This window comes from Notamacropus eugenii, chromosome 6, assembly GCF_028372415.1.
Source record: "Notamacropus eugenii isolate mMacEug1 chromosome 6, mMacEug1.pri_v2, whole genome shotgun sequence".
In the NCBI taxonomy this organism is placed as follows: domain Eukaryota; kingdom Metazoa; phylum Chordata; class Mammalia; order Diprotodontia; family Macropodidae; genus Notamacropus; species Notamacropus eugenii.
Window position 1 is genome coordinate 221,295,895 of NC_092877.1, and position 9,686 is coordinate 221,305,580.

General features: G+C 35.4%; 1 pseudogene; it reads right to left on the reverse strand.

The window, feature by feature from the left end:
* Window positions 1-8,316: 8,316 nt before the first annotated feature.
* On the reverse strand, window positions 8,317-8,834 carry LOC140512264 (selenoprotein F-like; annotated as a pseudogene).
* Window positions 8,835-9,686: the final 852 nt, after the last annotated feature.

Sequence of the window (9,686 nt, forward strand, 5' to 3'; positions counted from 1 at the left end):
TCCTTAAGTATAATTAGGAATATCACAGACTTTATCTACTTTTCCATATGTGAAGTTGGGTTTTTAAACTTCTCATGGAAGAGTAGCCTGATTTTCTTGGGAAGGGAGAGAGGAAAATGCTGAACAAATAAATTTCACCTGCTCTGTGCTTGTACAAAGTTCTTTACAAATAGCTCATATGCTCTTCATAACAATCTTGAAAGATGGATGTTACTGTTCCCATTTTCCAGTTGAGAAACCTGAGGTAAAGAGAGGGTAAGAGACTTTTCTGGAGTCACACAGCTGGCAGTGGTCAGACATCAGATCTGAATTCAGGACATCCTGACTCTTGGTCCATAATGACCTTTCTGTCTTTTACCTCTCGTATTGTCTTACATCTTAGATCAAGATGTCTTACATTTCTTCAGTATTAAGTGTTAGTAAGTATGGTAAATCTCTGTCTCTGTCTCTGTCTATCCCTCTGGGTCTCTGGCTCTGTGTCTCTGTGTCTCTGTCTCTATGTTATCTTCCTTCTAGGCTGTAAAGTTTGGGAGGGCAGAGATCATACATTATCCAAACTTTGTATTTCCCATAAACAATAGGTACTTCAAAATTCCTATTTTGAGCATAGTAGATACTACTATTCACTCATGTCAAAGTAAGTTATGTTTTTCTTTGATTCTGCCTTGTGATTTCAAATGTGTAAGAATTATTGATGTGGAAACTTCATTCATTGATGGGAAATGAAGGGATTAGATACAATAGTCTTTACAGATCAATACATGTAATATATATATACATATATATATATATATATACACACACACACACATATATACATATATACACACAGTACATATAATGTATGTATTATATACTATACTAATATGTAGTATATATAATATACGTAATATTATATATAATGTATGATAAATATAATTTTATAGAGTTGGCAGAGACACTGAGAGATTACTTGCCATCAGGTACTTACAAATTAGGTCTGAGTGGTAGGTTGTTTTGTTGTTTACTTGTTTCAGTTTTGTTTAACTCTTTCTGACCTTATTTGGGTTTTTCCTGGCAAGGATATCGGAGTGACTTGCCATTTCCTTCTTCAGGTCATTTTGAAGATGAGGAAACTGAGGCAAACAGGGTTAAGTGACTTATCCAGGGTCACCTAGCTAGCAAGTATGTGAGGCCATATTTGAACTCAAGAAGATAAGTCTTTCTAGCTATCTATTCACTGTGCCACTGAGCTGCCCCATGATGGATAGTACAGGATTTTATCTTCTTGGAATTCATTCTCTACTCACCTCTGACTTTTTAGAATCCTAGCTTCTCTCAATGCTTTATATAAGTATCACCTCTGAAATAAGGCCTTGCCTGCTTTTCTCAGTATCTAGTACCTCTCCTTACTTTTGTAACTGTTTTATATTTACTTTCTATAAGTTAATGTTCACTTATGTGTGTATACCTTACCCCTATTACATACAATGTCTAATTTGAAAGCAAGAATTATTGCATTTTGTGTAGTAGTATCTCTATCACCTGTCACAGAGACAAACAGTAATAACTTTTTTGACTGGTTCCTAACTACAAAACTTATCCTTTATCTACTTTTCCATACTACTTCCAGCTACTTAAGACATTTTACTTTCTCAGTACTGAATTGATACATTCATTTAAAAAAGTGATTCCATCACAAGATAGAATGCTTACATCAGGAAAATCCTGTCACAGATGGGATTTTCCAATGTTCATTATGGATGCCATCCAAAGCATATTATTAGTACTATTGGTCAAAATGCAGTGATTTTTTTAGGGACAAGATTTTGCCCTCATTTTCCTTCCCTGCTCCCTGTGCTGAAATCTCTTGAGACCGGGAGTTTTACTTACCCATATAATAACAACTATTGATAAAAGAAGTTACTGTTTAAACACTTTAGTACTTTGTTTCAGAATTGTCTGGAATAACAATTTATGTGTATATTAAAAAATTTTAAATGACTCTGACATCGAATAACAGTGTAATGTATGCATACCAAAAGAACTTAGTCATTACTATCTTTTTTGCATATTCATTGTTTAATATTCCAAATTTCAGACATTCAGATATTCCCATGTATTTACAATGCACCTGAACAGCCCCTTGAAATCCTTTGAATATCTTTTCTGTTCCCACCACTTTATTTAATGCTTTCTAAATATATGACCTATTGAATCAAACCACATAGGTTTTGGCTACTAAGTGAAATAGAAAAAGTTTAATAAACCTTAAACCATGCATTTGGAGCTTCTGACCAAAAATATTTTAATATGAGATGATAAAGCTCAAATCTATGCCTGTTATGTGGAAATTTATCGGGAGAGGTTCGTTTAGAGTTCTATGATAGCCCAGGCTTTTATTCCCCATATTTGAAGTAAAAGGTAAAGAAACACTTTTCTAAAAAAAAAAAAAAAAAAAAAGGAAAGAAAAGAAGAAAAGCCTCAGTGCAAATGAGACAGGCACTAAATATATTGTGTATGGCAATTTCTTGAAAGATTGAAAGTAGTATTTCAGGGACTTTGAAAAATATAGTAAATTCAGGTGAATTGATTCAAATATGATTATGTCGATTACACTTTGTGAAACTCCCTTCTTATGCTGTGTGCTCAGATGCTTCATTTTTGATTAAATGCTAGTCTAAGCTTTGTCTCTATTATACAAATGGAAATTTCTGTTCAATCACATGCAGCATAATATATATTCAGGCTCAGTATTACCTCCTTAAACTACCATCCAACAAACATCAATTGTCTAATCAATTGTCTATGTTTTGATTTTGCCTTATATCTGATATTCTTTAAAAAGAAAACCCTGATTTTGTCTGAAAACATTTCCTGCTTATTCTCATAATCTGAGTACACAATCACTGATGCCTTTTGAAAACTGACAACTGGATAACTAAATGAGAAGGTAATCCTTCTGTAACTGTGATGTTCATAGCCTTGTTAACAGGGATCTGTCAAACAATAGAAATTGGTAATGAAAAGTAACAAATACCTCTCGGTGAGTTTTTGAATGTGTTCAAAAACATAAAGTTTGTTTTCCATTATTTTAAAATTATGTTTTAAGTTTAATATTTAAATTATATATTTTTAGGAATGATCAAAAATCAAATTTCTCTACTCCCCATATCCCTTCATCTCACTGAAAAACAAAATCTTTGTAAAAAACATGCACAGTCAAGCAAAACAATTACCTTCATTTGTCATGTCTGGTATAAATATGTGTCTCATTTTGAATCCTAAGTCCACAAGCCCATCACCTTGATAACGGGAGCTAATTTGTGTGAATCATCACTATATCTCTGAAATTTTGGTCAGTTCATTTCAGGTATCAAAGGTCTTAAGTCAAATAAATGTCATTAGAATGATTTTATTGGTGTAGAGACAAGATTGTGGTGAAAAGGCAGTGGATCACCTGAGTTCTCCCCCAAAATTCTTCTGAATGCCTTTAATAATTCCACAAAACAATGCCTAGAGCAGCAGAAGCCACAGAAGGACAGGGTGAAAAATTTTCTAGCCAAAATCTCCTGAAAATGTTGGCAGAAAAGGTCTGTCACAGCTTAAAAATGTCATAGATCAAATGTAAAAGAGGTACAAAAAGTCAATGAGGAGGAAAATGCCTTGAAAATGAGAATTGGTCAAAATGCAAAAAGAGGCATAAAAATTCACTGAAGAGAGCTATTTAAAAATTGCAATTGTCCAAATTGAAGAAAGAGAAACAAAAGTTCACCAAAGAAAATTATTCCTTAAAAATTAGAATTGAGCAAATGGAAGCTAATGACAATATGAGAAATCAAGAACCAAAAAAAGCAAAATCAAAAGAATGGGGAGAAAAGATGACAATGCTAAACATCTCATTAGAAAAAAAACTCACCTATCAAATAGAAATGGAGAAATAATTTATAAATTACTGAATGGCCTGAAAGTCATGATCAGAAAAGATTCTAGACATCATCTTTCAAGAAATTCTCAAAGGTGGGGGCAAAGTCAAGATTTCAGAGTAGAAAAATGCACATACTCTGGTTCTTCCCCCATAGCCCATAAAATACCTGTAAAGAAAGAATTTCAACAAATTCTAGAGCAGCAGAAGCCACAGAACAATGGAGTGGAGGAGATTTCCAGTCCAGAGTGACCTGAAAGGCTGACAGGAAAGGTCTGTCACATGGGACTTAGAGTGGAGCCCAGCCTAGACTTGGCCATGCAGCACCCAGAGGAGGAGGACCTGGAGCAGGCCTTGGGGGTGAAATCCCCAGCAGCAGCTGGGGTTCCCAGATCTCTTAACCCACAGGTGCCAAAGGTCAGTGAGAGGGCTTTTTCAACCAGAGCTAAAAGAGAGCAGGGTCCTCCCTTAACCCTGGCCCTAGGTGGTAGCAACAGAACAGCAGCACCAGGGGGCAGGAGTGACTGAGGCAGCAGCCAGGATCCATTATTGGACCTACTCAGCTTAAAGCCCCTAAGGGAATTGAGCAGCTGATCTGAATCTCAGCCTTGAGCATGGTCCTGGGGTGTGGCAGAGTTGGAGGACACTGAGGAGTAAACTCCTCTCCCTTGATTGTGCCACCTTGAAGGAACTGAGAACTTACAGGTCCCCAGAGTATACCCTACTCTTGATAAAGGACCCCAAAGTCAAGTAACTAGTTGGGAAAATGCCCAAAAAAGGGAAAAAAATAAGGCTGCAGAAGGTTACTTTCTTGATGAACAGGTATTTTCTACCATCCTTTCAGATGAGGAAGAACAATGGTTATCACCAGGGGAAGATATGAATGTCTAGGCTTCTGCATCCAAAACCTCCAAAATAAATATGCAATGGTCCCAGGCCATGGAAGAGTTCAAAAAGTATTTTGAAAATCAAGTAAGAGAGGTGGAGGAAAAATTGAGAAGAGAAATGAGAGAAATGTAAGAAAATCATGAAAAGCGAGTCAACAACTTATAAAAGAAGACCCAAACAAATACTGAAGAAAATAACACCCTTAAAAATAGGCTAACTCAACTGGCAAAAGAGGTCCAAAATGTCAGTGAGGAGAAAAATGCTTTAAAAAGCAAAATAAGCCCAACCGAAAAGGAAGTTCAAAAGCTCACAGAAGAAAATAACTCTTTAAAAATTAGAATGGAACAGATGGAAGCTAATAACTTTATGAGAAACCAAGAAATTACAAAACAAAAGCAAAAGAATGAAAAAATGGAAGGTAATGTGAACTATCTCACTGGAAAAACACCTGACCTGGAAAATAGATCCAGGAGAGATAATTTTAGAATTATGGGACTACCTGAAAGCCATGATCAAAAAAAAAAATCCTAGACATCATCTTCCATGAAATTATCCAGTAAAACTGCTCTGATATTCTTGATCCAGAGGGCAAAATAAATATTGAAAGAATCCACCAAACTCCTTCTGAAAGAGATCCAAAAAGAGAAACTGCAAGGAATATTGTAGCCAAATTCCAGAGTTTCTAGGTGAAGGAGAAAATATTGCAAACAGATAGAAAGAAACAATTAGAGTATTGTGAATATTCAATCAGGATAACTCAAGATCTAGCAGCTTCTACATTAAGGGATCAAAAGGCTTGGTATATGATATTCCACAAGTCAAAGGACCTAGGATTAAAACCTGAGTGTAATACTTCAGGGGAAAAAATGGCTATTCAATGAAATAGAGGACTTTCAAGCATTCTTGATGAAAAAACCAGAGCTGAAAAGTAAATTTGACTTTCAAACATAAGAATCAAGAGAAGCATGAAAAGGTAAACAGGAAAGAGAAATCACAAGGGACTTACTAAAGTTGAACTGTTTACATTCCTACGTGGAAAGATAATGTTTGTAACTCTTGAAATTTTTCTCAGTATTTGGAGAGATTATACACACACACACTCACAAACATATATATATACATATATATATATATATGTATATATATATATGTATATATATATACATATATATATATGTGTATATATATATATATATATATATATATATATATATATATATATATATACAGAGAGAGAGAGAGATACAGAGACAGAGACAGAGAGACAGAGAGCACAAGGTGAGTTGAATAGGAAGGGATCATATCTAACAAAATAAAATTAAGGGGTGAGAGAGAAATATATTGGGAGGAGAAAGGGAGAAATGGAATGGGCAAATTATCTTTCATAGAAGAGGCAAGAAAAAGCTTTTCCAGTGGAGGAGAAAAGTGGGGAGGTGAGAGGAAAAAAGTGAAGCTTACTCTCCTCACATTTGGCTTAAAGAGAGAATAACATATGCACTCAATTTGGTATGAAAATCTATCTTACACTACAGGAAAGTACGGGAGAAGGGTGGGGGAATGATAGAAGGGAGGGAAAATGAGAGGAGGGAGCAATTAGAAGTAAACACCCTTGGGAAGGCACAAGGTCAAAAGAGAGAAGAGAAGAAATGGGGAGCAAGATAGGATGGAGGAAAATATAGTTAGTCTATATTATGGAAGTCATTTGCAAAGCTACACACACACACATGCACACACACACACACACACACACAAACATAGCCTATATTGTATTGTTTGCATTCTCAGTGGGGATGGGTGGGGAGAGAAAAAGGAAGAGAAGCTGGAATTCAAAGTTTTAGGAACAAATGTTGAGAATTGTTTTTTGCGTACAACTGGGACATAAGAAATATAGGTAACATGATACAGAAATTTATCTCACCCTACAGGACAAGAGAGAAGATGGAGATAGGGGAAGGGAGGGGTGTTAGAAGGGAGGGCACCTTGGTGGAAGGAGCAATCAGAATGCAAGGCATTTTGGGGTGGGCAGAGGGGAGAGATGGAGAGAAAATTTGGAAGTCAAAATTTTGTGGAAATGAATGGTGAAAAGTTAAATTAAAAAAGAAAGACAATGGGCTTGTTCAGAGAATCACTGGACTCCTTTAAAAGTTCTTAGTATCTTTTAAAAAATAAATAAATGTATTAAAAATTATGAAAGAAAACTTCCCTTGTATTCTAAAAACAGAGCATAAAATAGAAACTGAAAAAATCCACGAATAACCTACTGAAAGAAATCCAAAAATGCAATATTCTGAGGAATATTATAGCCAAATTCCAGTGTTTTCTGGATCAAGGAGAAAATACTGTAAATACTCAGAAAGGAAGAATTCTGGTATGGTACCACAGTCAAGATAAGACAATGTTTAGTAACTTTTGCATTAAGGGATCAGAGGGTTTGGAATATATTCCAGAGGACAAAGAATATAGGATTACAATCAAGGTTCACCTACCCAGAAATAAAATTGAGTATAATCCTTAAGGGGGAAAAATGGAAATTCAATGAAATATAGGTCTTTATTTTTCTTGAGCTGTTTTTTCTTGATCTATGTTTCTTTCACAACGTGACTAATACAGGATTATGTTTTGCATGACCACCATGTATAACCTATATTGAAGTGTTTGAACTCTCAGTGAAGAGGATGTGGAGGGGGTAAGGGAAAAATCTGGAACTTAACACTTTAAAAATGAACATTGAAAATTGTTCCTGCCTGCAATTGCGGAAAAAATAAAATATTAAATATTTAAAAAATAGAATTATTTTATTGTAGAAATTCTCTCCTACTTTGCATTTTTATTTTTATTTTTTTTACTTTTTTTTGGTGGAAAACTTTTTAATTCTAATTCAGTTTAATAGATGAATCTTTTTTTGACTCATTCACTGTAGCAAAGTCAAACACTGGAAAGACTACACAAAACATCATATCTACACAAACCCTCTTGGGGTTTTTCTGTGTGATCATCACTAACATGCACTTCTCGAAGTGTCTCACAGAATGATACAAATGCTGAATCTGTGAACAATGTTGAAACGTTTTCTGAACTAGAATTCATTATAAAACACAATATTTCTGTTAAAAGGACAGCTAGGGTGTCACAAAAAACAGAGGTCATTGGCAAGGCAATGTTTGAATCACGGTACATCCTCTCTGTTTATGACTTCCAATCATTGCTTACAAAGAAGGAGCACAGGATACACACAAGACATAGTCATCATTTCCTTATTCACCTTCCTAGTTTTAAAGTATAGAGTGTTGAACTGGTCCAATTATAACAGATCTTAGCATGTTCCTAATTGCAAGTTTGTTACAAAGCATCTCATTAGAGGTAACTGGAGTGAGAAGAGATTGAAAGGGACTCTTTGTGCTGTTGGCCAACAACTTAATGCTGCACAGTAAGGAATTCATCGCTCAGAAGTGAATGAAGATTACAATAATCGGTACTACAAAATTCACTCGAGAAAATAAATACGACAAAACTGGAAGTTTATTTTATATATGTTCTAATTTTTCACTGAGGAATTCTTCTACATTATCTGTGTTCTATTTGAGGATGCTTAGTTATTCAGCAAGATTTCCACTGTCATCCAACAGCTTCAGAACAGGATCTGAACCAAGAACATACGTGATTTGAAGTCCTCTGAGCAGTTTGTGTTTGTCACTCTTGTCAAAAGGCTGGACTTGGGGGAACCACTCCAATTGTCATCCACATACTTCAAGAATAGCTCCCAAACATAGCTTTAGGGTTTCAAACTGAGCTTCTTCCTATAAGCACCCTCTGCAGTCAGGATCTAGCAGAGTTAAGTTAAATTGTCCAAGATCACAAGATCTACGTAGTAAATTGCTGGAGAAACCCAAGTCTCTGAATGCTTCCGAGGATAATTCGAATCTCTGCGCAGACATTGCTTGCAGCACGATGCCAGCAGAAGTTGCAGCCTGAATGCTGGAGCAAAACCTTGCTGTCCACTCGCTATCACAACGGTTATTTCTGTTTTTCTTTGTACTCCCATATTCTACATATAGTCAATGGTCTAAATTTTTATTCCCTAAAAATTGGGTTAAAAAGTTAAAAGGAAAATATTTCTGTTACACTGACAAAAAAGGCATAAATTTGTGTAGTTATTGGTGTGTGTAACAGTGTATTTGTGTGTTTCAATGTCATCAAAGATTATAATAGCAAGGGCCCCAGGATATACAAGTAAGTCTGCTGTAGAGGCTCTCAAATCTGTTTTTCTAAATGGAAAGTAACTTTTGGGGGTCAACAATCAAACACTTTATTTATAATCTTTAATCAAGCACATATATTGTTCACTTAGTTCAGGGGGAAAAGTCAGCACGCCAAACTTCAGAGAATATACAAACAGAAATTACAAGCAGAAATTACAAACAATAAGATCAACAAACAGGGCTTCCAATTGACCACAGACAATATATGCATCATTACCAAAGAGAAGCACCAACATATGGATTTTCCAAGCCAGAGGTCCTACCCTGGTGACCCAGTGCCTCATTAGAAATTAACAGAAGGTTTCTGAGGTCTATTAATGAGCAGGAAAATCTTTAACTCTTCCCTCCACCACCACCATTAACCTTACGTTAACATTACAGAGATACCAGTTGAAAAGCTTGGAATGGACCCCCAATGCTACTTTCTTATGTTGACATGTCACCTTTTTTTCTAACAATTCCTAAGAATGATAATGAGGAATATTAATAAAACACTTCAAAATTTCATGAGGTGCTTTCCATATAATACTTTATTTGAGTTGGTTTTGCAGGTAGTATTGTATCTATTGTACAGATAAGGAGTCAGAAACTCTCAAAGACTGAGTTATTTGCACATGCTCACAGTCAGTAAATCT